General features: G+C 47.0%; 1 protein-coding gene and 2 long non-coding RNA genes across 3 annotated transcripts in view; 1 reads left to right on the top strand and 2 right to left on the bottom strand.

Annotated features, from left to right (window-relative positions):
* The window catches only part of LOC123622663 (aromatase), a 117,764-nt gene that overhangs the window by 27,988 nt on the left and 74,069 nt on the right, over positions 1-15,707 (top strand). The window lies entirely within an intron of this gene.
* LOC123622676 lies at positions 3,320-7,701 on the bottom strand. Its single transcript, XR_006729589.1, has 3 exons — positions 7,130-7,701; positions 5,086-5,251; positions 3,320-3,351 (listed from the first exon to the last, which is right to left on the bottom strand). It is a non-coding gene; the product is annotated as an uncharacterized LOC123622676 (long non-coding RNA).
* LOC123622671 overlaps positions 12,355-15,707 on the bottom strand; it is a 179,036-nt gene continuing 175,683 nt past the window's right edge. The window contains exon 3 of the long non-coding RNA XR_006729575.1: positions 12,355-13,147. This is a non-coding gene — a long non-coding RNA (uncharacterized LOC123622671). The remainder of the gene's footprint in view (positions 13,148-15,707) is intronic.

Below are 15,707 nucleotides of genomic sequence, written 5' to 3'. Positions count from 1 at the left end.
CTAGCTAGGCCTGGCTTGCTGGGCCAAGGCTGCTGTAGTCTAGCTTGGGCCTGTCTTTGGAGGAAGAGGAGGCTGATGCAGCCCTGAGCTGGGGGCATGTGGAGGAGGGGAGAGGGCTGGCCGGGGTGCTTAGAGACTGGGCCTCTTTCTCTCAGCTCTGGCACCAGTTGGTTGGGGTAAATCTGCTGTTGTACGGTCTTGGGGTAAATCTGCTCCCTCAGATAGAATAATCTAGACAAGATGAACCTTCAAGTTCCTTCCAGGTCTAAAGGTCTGGGACCCCAGGGCTGCGTAAGCCCAATTCCTACCTCAGACATGTTCACTGGTGTCTCTGGAGAGAGGTGTAAGCAAAAGTTGTCACTTTTGGCCCTTTTGGAAATAGTTGTGTCAAACAGTCTTGACTTCCTGCTCACCTTTAAGCTGAGCCTCACAGAAGACAATTCATAGTCTAACGGGTATCCTGGCATGGGTTATAAATCCTCACCAGGGAGAGCAAACCAGAAACATCTCTCCTTGGATATTCAAAAATACTTCATGTTTTAGAAATTGTCTTTTAAAACTGTATTTTGGAGGTGTGTGAATATCAGTTTCAGAACAATGTCTCTCCAATCATTTATTTTACAAACAGGAATATGAAAAATAAATGGTGATGGTGGAGGGGGTCACCACCTAGGAACATCATTTTTTAATTTTGCTAAGTGAAGACATTGAGGGGAAAACTCTGGTCCCTGCCATCATCGTTTCAAGTTCGGCAAAAAAATATTTTAATACCGAAAAAAGTGAGGGAGAATACAGTCTCGGCATAAAGGAAACAGTCCTTTAAACTGAATTTAGCTCTCTGGGAAAAGTACCTTGTTGTCCTTATTTTAGCGCATGGATTGGCACCGGGGGTCACCGGTTTAGAGGTGATGGTGTCATCTGACGCAGGTCTATGGACCTACACTACTGCGCATTTGTTCTTTTTAAAGACTAACCCACACTGCAAAGGAGTGATCCCGAAGGTCCCCATCCCCGTCACACCACTCCCCAACCCACTCACCCCGTGTCATCTTGACTTGGGAGAGGGATGTTCATGACAGCATGTCAAATCTCCATCCGTCCTTTTCTGTTTCCCTCCAGTCTCCAGGGAAGAATACTTTTCCTCTGCTCCTCAGATTCTTTCTCTCAGGGCCTCTTCTATCCCACCCCCTGCCCCCCGCCCAGGGGGGTGCTGCTAAAATCAAGCTCCAGTGTCTGCCCCTCCCCCAGCCCCAGTTGGACCCAGATGCCTCTCCCAGCTGCTGTCCCCTCCTGCTTTCTCAACAGCTGGCTCTGGAAATGCATGGTCTTTGTCCCAGGCCTCAGCCTCTCTTTTCTCCCACCATCTAGTTTCTAGCCGCACCTCTCTGGAAACTACTGGCAACTTTTCTGAAATCCAGGAATCTTTCCTTGGTCATCCTCCTCCTCAACGTAGCTGTGGTCTTTGAAATGATCGCACTTGCTTTGAGTCATTCTCTTGCTGACTTTCTCTGGTCCGTCTGCGTTTGACTGTGTCACTCTCTCTTTTCTCACTCTTCTCTCCACTCCCCAACCCCCCGTGCTGCCGGAGCTTTCAGACTGCAGTGTTTGGCTGTCTTGCTCAAAGCCAACCAGAACTGGACCAGAGGGACCAGGCTCGACTGTGCAGGTCACTTTATCTTCCCGTGAGACGGAAAGATGTTGAGACTGTGCCTCAGTGATGTCTAGCAGGATGGAGAAAGCATCCGTCTTTCTGAGTTTTGGACTTGGTTTTTCCATTTTTATCCCACAATCTCTTACCTGACTCTAGCTTTCTAAACTCAATAGCAATGCTTCCCGAGGGTCTCCTAGGTGTCAAGTACCCTGTGGCAGGCGTGCTTTTGAGGACTGGGATGCTAATAAGGTGCGGTCCCTGCTTTCAAGAGGGCTCACAAGCCCATGGGGACAATAGGTGTTCCGGTAACAGTGAGGCGAGACAATTTGGCAGGAACTCCACAAGACAGAGGCACTAGGGAGGGGGTGGGGAGAGTACAGTGGAAGATCCTGGGGAAACTGAGACCAGAGTCGAGGCTGGTGTGGGCTCCTGTGTAACGCTCTGGCTAACATTTCACTTGTCCTTCTCAATCACCCTGGCACTAGCAACAAAGAATAATGTGTAATCCTTCTTGGAGTAAAAAGCATTCAGCAAGCGCTTCACAAAAAAAAAAAAAAAAAGTTCTATTGTAAAATGTATGTCCTATCTCAAAATTAATTAAAAAAAAAAAAGAACGTTGTTAATTCAGTCCAAGCCCACTCAGCGGCTGAAGAATTTTGAGTATTCAGCTAGAGATCTTTGTAATGAACAAGTAGCTCAATTATTCTAGTTTCATTATACAATGTGGCAGACATTCTTTGGCATCAAGGAATTAAAGCACATTTTCTCTGGCAAATGGCAACAAGATTTGATTTGAAGACATATCCTACACAAGTGGTTCTTGACTAAATGTAGTTCCATTTAAAAATAAGAGTTTTCACTGGATTTAACCTCTTGTAGTCTGGTCTCAGCTGGCTCATTCAAGGGTTTTTTTTTAGCTCAGACTTGCTAATATTGTGTTTAAAATGTGTGCAAATTGTGCAGTTGAAAATATTTCTCGTCAGACATTGAACTCTTAAGGCTCGAGTTCAACTACAGTTCCTACAACTCGGCTTATGATCTCAGCCCCTTTCCCCTGTTTTACCCAGTAATCCCCACAGAGGCTGAACTTTTCTACCCGGAACTGACCCCGGCCATCGGAGCACTCAATCTGAGCTCTCCCAGGCATGTCCCTTGGTGCCAAGCAGAAAACCAGAATAGCTAGTGTTTGGGGACCAGTCTTGTGTCCACTAAAATGCGCACGTCAAAGAAAATGGCTTCTCTTGAGGAAAAGGCAACTTCCCATCCACCAAGAAGGACCCCCACCTTCTCTCCCAACCCAAATGTGTAGGCAGGGCCCCTACCGGCCTGAACTCCTTTGTGCTATTTAGAAAAAGGTGTCCATCTGGGTGGACACAAAGCTTGGCAAGAAAGCAGGGGCAGGATTTCAGCTCCCTTGGCCCAGGTACGAGTGAAGGGGACCTTCCCCTCTTAACCCCATTCTCCCCCAGACAGCCCCCTCCCCAATTCGAAGGCTGAAGACCTTTGAAAGGCATTTGCCAAGAACAACAAACTAAATCTGTGAAAGTTAGATATGATTTGCCAGTTTATGAAAGTGCTCAAAGCTTTGCACAGATTTTGCATCTACAAGGCACTCTGCCGTCACGTTCCCAGTCGTTCCCACTGCAGCATGGAGTGTGTCGAGAATAAATTACTTTGTAGGCCAGTGATGGTAGCACGAGCTGGGGTTGAAAGAGAAGCATTGTAAAACTGTTGGGACCTAAAGTAGGGTCTATTCAGGCCCAACACATAATCTGGCTGGGGATTTCTGTCTTTGAGAGCTGAGGGACTAAGCCCATCCCATTCGGTTGTTCTGGGGTCCAAAGAAGAGTTCCTCTGGCCCTCATCCACTTCTCCCTGTTCTCTCCTCTTTCCTTCACTGCCAAATTTCTTGAAGGCAGAAGAGTGCTCACTTATTGTCTCATTATCGTCTCTGCCCACCGGCTGGTTGACTTTGACTGATGAGAGGTCACAGTATGTTTCTAACTGCTAAAGCCGAGGGCCTTTTCTTGTTTTCCCAACTTACTTGTCAGTGTAAAGTGTTCTGAGCTCATGGCTTCTCTTTCCCTTTTTCACACTGCCCTCCTTGGACTCTTAGTTTTTCTTCTACTCTCATGGCTTCTTTTCTGCTCCTTTATTAGTTCTTAAGCCTAGGGTACCTCTTGTGGTTCCAGCCCAAGACTGTTTCCCTGATCTCTGTCTTCTTTCTGTGTTGGAGATTTGACCCATTCCCGGGGTTTCCATGAAAGCGGCTCCCAGCTGACTCCCTGTCTTTGCCGGTCTGATCCATTTCCAGTCCTCCCTGCCCACACTTCTAACTGCTGCCTATCCTGCCAGCCCCTCAACTCATTCAAGGCTGTCATTGTCCCCTCCCCCCTATTTTGCTCCTCGTCCGGCTTCTCTAGGGAAACACTCTAAGACTTTGGGGTTGCCCACCTACGATTGGAATTCTGGTTCTACACTTTTCTGGGTAGCCTTTGAAGCAAGGTCCTTTTTTCTCATGTTCCATGAACGCTACCAATGTTCATAATGCAAAAAGCACTTGTTAAATGCTGGTCCCCTTCCCCATTTCTTATTGGTGTGAACACTTCCCCTCTACAGCGGGCTTGGAATCATCTAGTTGTTTAATGTAATAATGTACATTCCCTTCCTCCTACACCTCCTCAAATCCATGTCAATTCTCTCACATTGGGCCCCTTCCTTTCCAGTTTGAAGGGAAAAAATCTAGGTCCATGTTACCGAACTCTTTGCCTTTAGGCTCTGCCCACTCCCCCAATCCACTCTGCCTACTACCACTGCCTGAAGCGCAGTTCTGATCATGTTAATTTCCTGTTCGAAACCCCTGACCCTTGATTCCATACCTTTACTTTCAAGGTTTTTTACAGTCTGCCTTAAACCTAGTTTTCTGCCACACTTAGGCTGGCTCGATCACAAGGCACACTGGAACCTCAGTGACATAGAATCTGAGGGGCAGGGTAGCAAGTGTTTATCCAGAGGTATCCAGTCTGGAGGTGGGGCAATGCTCCCGGGCCCTGGTGATGCTCAAAGTGAAATGGGGCTTCACCTGCATCTAGGAGCTGGGCTTTGGTCCTCACAGCAAGAGCCCAGGCAGAGGATCAACCACTGCGCCCCAGCCAAACAGCTTAAAAGTAAAGGCAGCACTACTAGCAGACCACCTGGAAATCCAGGGCGTCTCAGGAAATGGAGGCAAAATTCCAACCACTATGTGCAGAGCAACAGGACAGGGGGAGGGAAGAAAGAAGGCAATGCAATGGTCCTGGGCTCTTAAGGAAGCAGGGTTAATTCCGGACTCTGAGAGGAGGCTTCAGCTGGTTATCTTTCTGTTCCCTGGCTTTAGGCATAGTTCTTGCAAATAGTGTTAGCATAATTGGTTTGACACACCTCCCTAGACTTACCTCTTCCCATAGAAGGTGCTGGGTCCTCCGGAAGTTCTCTACATCACCTTACTGACTGGAATTTTCATGGCCAAGACAGAAGACAGGTGGGGCTTTGGTTGTCAATTTCTATCTTAGGCACTGAGCAGGGCGTTTAGTCAGTGTGTGGAAAACCTTTTTCATTCTCCTGGAGATTTAAGAATAATAAGGGACTCTCACCATTATCACTTGGCCAGAAGGCATTCTTTCTTCCACTTTAAAGAGCCCAAACTCCTTTCAGTTCAGAAACATTAAATGAATGGTCCCCGGTATGTGCTGAGACCTGGGCCATGTACCACTGCCCTGGTCCCCTGTCCACTCCTAGCAGCCTCTGTGCCAGCATCCCATGGATCCCGTTCTGGATTTATTCTTTTTATTATTAATAGCTAACATTTACTGAGTGCTTACTATGTGCCAGGCACTGTGCAGAAGGAAACACATTGCCTCATTCCCAGGTGGCTCCTGGCAAACTGAGCAGGACCCCAAAGTAAATAGAAACACTGAGGAATTAGGGGAGCATGGGCTTATGCAGGCAGGGACCACCCAGGGAAGACTGCATTCAAGAGATGGTTTTGCAACTCAACCTCCATTTCAGGCCTGCTGTCTGCCTTCCACTGACCCAGCATGGGCCTGGAGTTCAGTGGTGGGCAAGGGCATGGTGGGGAAGGTGCAGGCTGTCCAGGCCTAACCCAGGCAGCATCAGTGTTGTATACGATACTGGGGAGCTGGAAGAGGGCCCCTCCCAAGCTCCTCCCACTTTGTCCCAGAGCCCTCCAATCTCCCCATCCCCCAGGGTTAAATGCTAAAAATTCCTTCCATGGGGTGAGCTTTCATTCCTTGGTTCACTCCAAAAAGGCCTAAAATGCAAATAGCTCTAGAGAAGGTAACAGGATTGCCTCCTATTTGCAAGAAGAGATGAATGACTCAGGAGAATTTTCCAGCAAGGGGTGGGGAGAGGATGTCCAGGAATCCTGGCCAGCTGAAGCAGAATGGGGACAACAGAGGAGGCACTGTGGGAAGCTGAGAACCTGGCGGGAAAACCCCTGCCATCAAAGCACTGCAGAAGAACAAGGACCTATCCAGCCTGAAACAGGTTGGTTAAACAGCCTTCTATGGGAAGGAACCCAGAATGATGACAAACAGAGTCAAGTTCACGTCCCTGTTGATGAGAGTATGGCTCTTGGAACATGGCGCCTGGGGCGGGAGTCAGGGGCAGGAGTCGAAGGGGAGCGCCTCCACGCCCACAGTTGTCCTGGGAGTGGCACAAGCAGTGGCCCAGTCAGCTCCTCAGCCCAGGCCCCCTGCTCTCAAGTTTATGATTTGAAAAGGAATTCTCTTAAAATGTTTTTGGGATTTTGTGTGAAGTCTAACAAGGCACTTGAAATGTAAAGATGTGTGTATTTAGTAAAGCTGAGGGAAATGACCTTCACTGAAAAAAGTAAAATCCCACAGAAAGTAGGACTGTTCCAGACAATTCAGCATGTCTGGTTGTCAGAGACCTGTCCCCACCACCCTCTCCTTCTGCAAAGAATGAAGCTCACCCCAAACCCTAGTTCCACAGCAGTAACCCCGAGTTAGAACGCCCCACCCCCTTAGTTCACCTTCCAATTCTCTTGACAGTGGAAGAAGGGAGTTGGAATACAGTTGGGGGGGGTCGGGGGGGGGGTCACCGTCATATTGCGGATCCCTTTGCCACGCTGAAGGCTGGGAGAGGGAGGGCAGGGTGCTGTCATCAGCAATGGGCCGGATGCCAAGCACAGGCCGGGTGGGAGGTCCAAGGGCATAGCCACCCTCCATCTTGGTTTAGACGAACGCTCGGCACCAGGAGTCCAGGAAGCAGGGAGCAGCAGAACAGAGCCCCGGGCCAGGGCAGAGGGGCAGCTGCCGCGACTGAGGATAGTCTCTGTTCAGCAGGGAGCCGGCTGTGGGCCAGGGGTCAGACCTGAGCTGAGAGGAGGAGGACGTTTCCCTATAGCGGGCCACAGAAGCATGCCCTGGGTGAGGAGGGTGCAGCCGGAGCACTTACCACACGGCTCGTCTGGAGTGCGGAAACTGAAGCAGAGGAACCAGGTGCCTAGTGATGAACCCAAAGGTGCAAGACTCCAGGTTTCAGTAGCCCCAAAGGGTGCGGGATGGCGGAGAATCTGTGACTCAAATAGCAGCCGTGGAACACTCGTGGCCAGCTCCCAGGCACCAGCCCCCAAGCTAGACTCTCAGGGGTGGGAGGTGAGTGGAGGCCACATTTTGGACAGCGAGCAGAGCTGTGGCTACTTGAACAGGAATTCCTGTCTTAGATGTCATCGATCTGGGGACGTGGCGAGACTGAGCATGCAGATCACTCAGCTGTCAGGACTTGAGGAGGGCCAGGGAAGGTGGGGCAGGAGCAACGAGCGAGCAGTTTCATTCATTCAAAACTCACTGCAAACCGCTGAGTACGATGGCGTCAGCAGGACAGGGATGGGAAGATGAGTAAGACATGGTCCTTACACTTGAGAGGTTTGTGGTTTTTTATGGCAGATACACTGGGAAAAAAATAGAAACTCCAGTGCCTTAGGATGCTTAGTCAAATTCATGGTGCTTTCAATTTATTATACAAAAGCAGCTTTCTAGTGCTTACGTTTTACTCCAGTCATACTCTTTGGCTTATGTATATCAAATGTAGTCGACTACGGACTATTCTGCTGAGGCACTGAACAGCATTCCACCTTCAGCTCACCTCCAAGACGCACACAGGCTTCAGTGGCCAATAAAGGCAGCTGGTCACCGGGAACTGCTTTGGGTTGAGTGTCAAGGAGGCGTTGCTTCCGTTTCATTTCATAGTTTTAGCTCCAAATCATTGAAGAAAATCAGAAGTCAGTTTAATAATTACTTTGCGGGTTTTAACTGCACAACAGGAGGGTGGGGCAGCCATTTGAGAGTAGCGTGGAGACCTGGCCAGAGCAGAGTTAGGGGGAAAGGTGTTTGGGCCCAGGAGATTAGGAGGGGCCTGCAGGGCCCGCGTGGGAACAGGCCGCCTTCTGCAGAGTGATACCAATGTCTGAGCTGCAGCTGCCCGAGAATCCCAGGGAGGTTTACAACATCCTCAGGGAAGTGGCACTTGCAGAATCTCAGATGGCACCATTTGGAGGAGCCTCAAATCCAGTGGGCTCAGTTTCCTGCAGTTTCAAAGCAGACCTGCCCGGGCACACACTGGCATCCAAGTCCACACTGCGTTGGCAGTGCCTCTTGGAGACAATCACGCTAACCCTGCCGTGATCTTCGACTGCTTCTCTCTCTGCTGAAGAGCCCAGGATTTTTTTTTGTTTTTTTTTTTTTCTTCATTTCTTGAAGAATATATTGTCTATTATTTTGATATTATTGTTTTCTATTTTTCTGTTATTTTCTATTATTTGTTTGGTTCTAGTCGACCAAACAGTCTATGGAAAGAACACCATGGTTCTTTCTCCAAGGAAAGCAGAGAAATTGGACTGTGTTGGGCTGCTTATTAGGCTCTGATCTTATTTCATGTCTATTATCACAGAAATTGCAGTTCAAGAGCGTCCTGCCTTGAGTGTCTGGTAACTAACAAGATGAGTCGTGCACTTGTGATGGTTCTGGAGCCCAAGGTGGTTAGTGTGCTGTACGTGTCAGAGGTGTCTGGGGGGGGGTCTTCCTGGAAAGCGGGTTGCTGTGGCTCCCCATGGCCGTCTGGCTCAAGGGAGTGTCGGTGTGACCAGAGCTCTGGGATTTGCTGGGGGGTGGAAGCCAGATTTTCTGTGTGTCGGGAGGACGGTGGGAAGGGAGAGGGAGGGAAGGGAAGGGATGTTTGGCAGGAGAGAAGGGGCAGAGTTGTCACAAGTGACTTCTCCTAGATACTTAGATCAGGCCCATTGTGGGTGAGAGGGCAAATCTTTCTCAAGAACCCAGTGATACTGTCTGTCCGGCCTTCTCTTTAGGTGATTATTGGAGAACTGGTGGGTGAACTGGTGGGTGTGCACATGGAGACAGGTAGTCCCGACAAAGCCAGGATACAATCTGGATGGGGACCAGGGTGGTCAGAGGTCTTTCTATAGAATAGGGCTGTGGTGACTGGTGCCGAAAAGAGAAGATGGATGTCATGTCTTCAGGCCTCCATCTACAAGCCTGTGGCAAGACTAGAGGAAGGGGTGACAGCAGCCACCGCCACTGTAACCATGTGTCTCGAGGGCTGCTTCTCCTTTAGCCTGGGCTCCCTGTCTCAGGTCTTAGCACTCCAAAGGTCCTGTGCACTGTGACAATGATTTTTCAGAGTTCAGAAAGGCAACCCGCACAGGGGGTAAGCTTGGCTGCAAGGACCTCTGGCCAGCCGAGCAGCCAGCTGTCCCCTGCGAGGCCACACTCTCCTCCCCGCCCCTCTGGCCTCCCAAAGTCACCCTCGGATGCAGCTTGAGGCGGTTGTGCTTGGCTGCCCTCTGCTGCCCAAATCCTCCTCTTTACTAGTATAGTGGCTGTTGGGCTGGATGGCTGCCCCCTGGCGCTCTGGTTTCTCAGAGCAGGTTCTGCCCAACACATGGCATCTACCAGCTGAAAGGGCTTGGAAAAAGCAACCTTGTGTGGTACTGGCTGAGCTCCTACTTGCTGCCCTAGGAACCTCGGGAGAGAGGTTTGAGAACACCTGGCACAGCCTCCATTCTTACCGAGTAGGTCATGTATCTCCATAGGCCACTTGGCCTCTCCTGGGAACAGTTTCCTGGAGAAAGAGGAACATCTTCAAGGCTCTCATCCCCCTTGCAAAACTTCTTGAACCACCACGGCACTGTCTGTTCCGTTCGTTAGCAGTTCCTGGGCCATGTGCGTTGTTGATGTTGCGAGTTGTCTTCGCTGCTTTACGACCCATTTTGAACTCGAATAAGAAAATCGCTTGAATTTGCTTTTTGTCTAACATCATTTCCGTAGTCTAAAATAAACAGCAAGTAATAAGTCATTAGCAAAAAAACATAAAGCCAGAAATGCACCTTAAAATGACGTATAACGTCACCATGTTCATTGAAGAATGTATTCCAATATCTAAGGTAGAAGAGGCTGTGCAGTGAGGAGGCCGTGTGAGCCTTCCTAGAAATGGTGTCTGTTGAATTTTCAGTCAGGAGAGGCCCAGACCTGCGGGATTCACGGGCAGCTGGACAGGAGGCAATGGACAGCACCAGGGTGTCTTGGATGTTCAGTGAGGGGTGGGTGGTGTCAGATTGCTGGTTTCCCCCAGGAGAGGCACCTGCAGTGGCAGTCAGTTGTACAGGGACTGTCTGGGGCTCGGCATCTCTCGTTGTACCATCTCCTTGTTCTGGAGGCAGATGCCCCCTGCTCCCAGTTCCCATGGAGTAAGAGAGCAGCTCCCCCATCCTGCGGCTGGGACATGGAGCTCACACGGTCTGGGCAGCTTCCCAGCAGCGGTGGGGTCAGACTGTGGGAGCTCTGTGGTCCAGGCACCTGTGGACAAGTGGCCTGCCACAGTACAGGACCCAAAATGACCCCGACCACATTCCTTGCTACGAGCAGTTATATCTGTGTTAAAAAATTTTTTCCAAGCTTCAAGTTGGAACTTTTGTAAGCAGAGCCCTCATGGGTCCAAGCTTATTTCCTTCAGCCACACTGAGTGGTGACAAAGGGCCTTCATTGACCATTGATTGCATCTGCCCACCTCCACCCAGGCTGAGGAGAACCTGGAGCCTGCCAAGGTTGAGTACCTGGAGTGGTGCCCCAGCCACCTCTCCCTAGGTAGAAAGTGGCCAAAAGGCAGGTGTGGGGCCTCCTGACCTAGAGGAGGGAGCTAACAATCCAAAGCAAATGGTTACAGACAGAGAGAATGAAATCAGAACCAGAAGAGTGAGAAAGCAGGTGGATGGATAAGAAGGATCAGCTTTCATTTTTAGACCTAAGGCCAAAGCACCAAAGACTGCAGAGCAAGCTGCTATGGAGGGTTCCAGTCATGCGGGGTCTAGAGCCGAGGAATAGTTCGACCCCCTTAGGTGCATGAGGTCTCTGTCTTTTTTTTCCTTTGACTTAGAACTTTACAAAAACATTTGATTGTGTTTTAAATGCAAAAGCCCTGTGCAAAGTACTTGGAGTTGGGAGAAGAATGAGATGGTTTCTGTGGCATTCACAGCCCCTTTCTTCCTTAACCTTCTGTTGCTACTCTCTCTCCTTCCTTCAACTAGCATTTCCTAGGCAGCCACTATGTGCCCAGACATTTGTATTTCTCTTGCCTTTTTCTGCCTCTGATTCCTTCTGTCTCTGATCCTTTCTGTTTTGATTTCTATCCTGAAATATACGCAGCAAAGAGAAATTTGGGGGGTTAGAAGGAAGAAAGGGACTTTGAGAGAAAACGTATGCTTAGCTGGCGTACCTGAGTTGCTTCTGCAACACCCAAAGGCTCTGTGTCCATCTCCACTCATAGCTTGGGTCAGGGGAAGTCGGGGTTTTCTTTCTTCTTGCCGTGAATTTCTGCTGAGTATTGGCCGCATCCCACTTGCACAGGGTGTCAGTTTTCTCTCTCTTTACCAGAATATATATCTCTATCTAAAGAAATTCAAACTGATCGTGGGGCTTTCGCCTACTTTGTAGGTGAGTGATGGGTTGATGCCAATCTGACAGGGCCAGTGCTAACGAGTAGAATGAGAATCCAGTCGGCTCAGCATCCTCCTGCCCGGCCCCCGCCCCAGCCTCCAGGGCCTCTCCTCACCTCTCCCTTACAGTGGGTTCAATTCCAGATGCCTTAGCACGAAGTTTTCTATAATGGCAAAGCACTCTGAGCCTAGGAAAGGAACAAAGCTCTAAGGTCTTCGGTGCTCCTTTTACCTCTTATCTTAATTTTAACTTGAAGTCTTTGGTCTCTTATTTGCTTCCTTTCTTCTCACCCAAGATGGGGGTCACAGACCCTGAAGGATGGGGGAGGTGGCTGAAAAAGAAGAGATGCAGGAGGGAGTTGTGTTATGGAGTTACACAGTGAAGGGCTGTGTCTAGCTTTATTTTGCCCCCACACATCTCTTATCGTACCTGTTAAGAAGCTTGGAATGCCACCATTCCTTTAAATCTTAAAGGCACTTAAGATTCTTTTCATTTAAAAGTATATTCCTAAAATGTAAACGTCCCGAGGAGGAGGAGTATTTAGCTGACAGTGAATTTGAGGGGAAGGTCTCAATGGGCAGAGTTGCCACAAAAGGAGAGAGGAAGACCCCCCCAAGCCAAACCTTGCACACTTAACCAGTTGTATTTATTCCTGCCTCTTGGCTAATGCTATTTGTGAGCACAGGGAAGAAAATAAAAGGCAAAAAGACTTTTTATCCAAGCACACCCCTCCCCCAGCCCCCACCATGTCCATACCTGGACCTGAAGCAGTGGCAACTTAATATTCATTCACACTTAAAAATACCTCTCTGAAGGCTAAGATTATCTCAGATTTCCAACTTACATTTTCCTAAGCATAGCATTTTTCTCTAAATTTTCCTCAGGAAAAGACTAAAGTAGCTCGACAATTCCCACATGTGTTCATACACCAAACTGCACTCAAGTTTGCCCGGGACAGGTATCTGTGTGTGTGTGTATAAACCCACCCTCACAGCCTATGTCTAGGACCCCCATGAGGAGCCAAAGTTTCAGACAGCCTAGCGACAATGCAACTCCCATCAAAGGGAGACGTGGCATTACTCTCTGTCCATGGGAGCGTACGCACAGATCTTTTCTCCTCCTCATGGTCAGTTTTCTATTTGTGATTAATAATTGGCTTCTCTTGGTACGCTACGATCTATTACAAAAGCCAAACGTTCAGAGGGCGAACTGAAATGACAAAATTTGGTTATAATTTATGTTGGCCCCTGACATATATATTTTTTTTAATGATTTGGTCTCTAAGCAACTGATCTCTTAGCAACAAGAAGCACCTTTATAAAAGATGGCACACAAAGAGTGATTGCCAGAAAAGCCACCCGCTTCTTAAACAGCCGCGCATCATTAGCAAAACTCACCATCTTCAAGAGTCCAAAAAGTAGAAGTGACCAGCCGACTCAGGTAACCTTGATATTTGCACATTTTCCTGAGGGGAAGATAAAAACTCATGCAACTATTGAAGAGAAACAATTCTTTGAAATATGTTCATTTTTGAGGTCTTGTTAGTTGGGCTTGGCTAACTTTTAGTAATAGAATGTATTCTTTTAAATAACTGCTTCTTGGTTTTAAAAAACAACTGAATATGAATTTTGCGATCAGAAAGCAGTCGACTCAAAATATTTCATTGGCTTGAGAATAGAAAGGGGGGAGCAATCTATCCTTTTCAGAGTTTATTTCTGTAGGTTTTCATTTGAAAGGGAAAAAAATCCACATTGTGGCAAAATAGGAGTGTGCAGAATGTCATTGCGAGTGGTGTGTACTATTAGGGAGGGACTTGTATTTAATTTTTAGTGTACTTTTAAACTGCTAAAATGTTTAAAGAGCAGCAAAATTATTTTACTTCCAAACTTTAGCTTTTTAATCCGGTGTCAATTCCAGTAGCAAATGATGATCTTTTGTTGCCAGTATTCAAGGACTGGTTTTTCTGTTCTCTCTTTCATAGCACAAAAGCAAGCATTTTTCTATTCTTTTTCATTGCCGTAAGAAACGATTCATTCGGAAACTAAAAATAGGAGACATTACAGCCATCTGTACCTTATTTGCTCTTTTCACGTACCTAGGAGTAGAAAATTGAAGTTGGAGATGAGAAAAAATTGTTATTTCATCCGTATCCCTTCAGTTAAGATTGTGTAATTATAAACCCACTTAGGGCACTCAAAGTGCATAAAAAAGGAGATGCTTTATGAGAGTAAAGTAAAAAATCATCCTAATTGAGCTTGGGAATAATGTTACATAGAGCTACCGCAGATCTAAGAAAAAAGACTTTTAAAAATTGCAGTTTCAATAAAGACAAGTTGGGATGGTGATGCCTACTTTTGTTTTTTATAAGAACTGCTTAAGCCCTTTCTCTCTCTTTTTTTTCTTTCTTTCCTCTCTTTTTTTCTTTCTTTTTTCTCTTTCTTTGCTTCCTTCCTTCTTTCCTTCAGTCCCCTCTCTGAGGTGCAAATGCCACTTTTCTTTAAATTGATCTATATGCTGACTCTTCTTAGAATCAGAAAATGGGATACTTTGAATACAAAGCTTGGAAATGGGTCAGGGCATTCAAAATCAGGACAATCCCAGAAAATTTGACATTTATGGTTACTCTGCTAAGAAAAGGCAACTCAATACCGCAATACAATTACATTTGATTTAAAAAGCTGATTGTGCCTTGCATTTCTGTTATCGTTACCAACTTAAGACAGAAAGAATTCCTTCTTGTGATGGCTTTGCGTGGAAGTTAGCAACTTGGATGTTTGAGGTTGAATTGAAGAAACTTTTTTTTAAAGCAATGTATTATGAAAGCACCGAGAAGTATGCAGTTTTGTCCTTTAGAACTAAACATTTTGTGTACTTACATTGCAGCATGGTAATTATTGTATAAACATGTTTGTGGCTTTAAAGTTAATGGACTTGGGTGAATAACCTTAAGATATAACTTGTGTTGGCTGTGTCTGGATGTGTTTCCAGTTTTAACTATACTTTAGTCTTCTAAAATATGAAGGAGAATTAAAATGAAAGCAATTTATATTGCAAGTGGCAGCTAAGTTTTTGCAGTGGTTCTTTAAGATTTTTCAAATCCAGTCACTGTGTCCTTTGAGGTTCATGTCTTCTGAGATTTACCTACGCATAAGGAAACAAAGGGGCTGACAGCACTGTAGGGCTCATTTTTGGTGGCTTGATGAGCCATATGACCAAGATGGACAAAAATTGCAAGATTTGATATAGACTATGAAATATTCTGAATAGACTGGCCACTATAGACTAAGCCAACTCAATCTGCTGTGTTGGGATTAGTTACTTCTGAGACACACACACACAAATGGTCTCAATATAAATTAGGAAATCAAAACAAGCCATTCTAACAGTGAGAGCTTCCCAGGAAAAAGGGAATCATTTAATTGCATAAATGATAGTTTCCATCATAATCTTTATTTGGTGTCTAAAAATCCTAGACAAACTTCATGGCTCTTTTCCTTCAAACCTTAGGCTGGAATCGGGGTTGGGGTGGGTGGAAGGGGGAGCACAGCTGGCAGGCCCACTGTCAGGCAATTCTGCTGCATGAGAGATCCCTGTTGCAAATGGATCTGTCTACTCTGGACACCTTAATACCTGAATTGAAATGATCAGGCAGGAACTTCTTCAATCACTGTATTGTTGGCCTTTTACAATTTTTTTAAACCCTCCTAAATGGGCTACACTTAGGATAATTTATCCTTTGTCTGGTAAGAGGGAAGCAAGAGGAAAAAGCTTGAGCAGCCACTCTGGGCTAAGCCCTTTACAAGTGCTAAGCAATTTAGAATATGCAGTATTGTTTAATCCTTGCAAAAACTGTGCAAAGGTATCAGTATCTCCATTTTATGCATGTGTAAGCCCAGTTCAGCAGTTTGCCAAGATGTTACCTAAACAGTGAAGGGCAAGATTGGGATTTAAGCCCAGGGACAGTCTGACTCCCAAGCCTGTACACTTTCCTTGTGCCATGATGGCACAATAGCTGTTTTAAACTG

This window comes from Lemur catta, chromosome 1 (assembly GCF_020740605.2).
Source record: "Lemur catta isolate mLemCat1 chromosome 1, mLemCat1.pri, whole genome shotgun sequence".
Classification (NCBI taxonomy): domain Eukaryota; kingdom Metazoa; phylum Chordata; class Mammalia; order Primates; family Lemuridae; genus Lemur; species Lemur catta.
The sequence above is the reverse complement of the archived record's forward strand: the minus strand, read 5'-3'. Positions and strand labels throughout refer to the sequence as shown.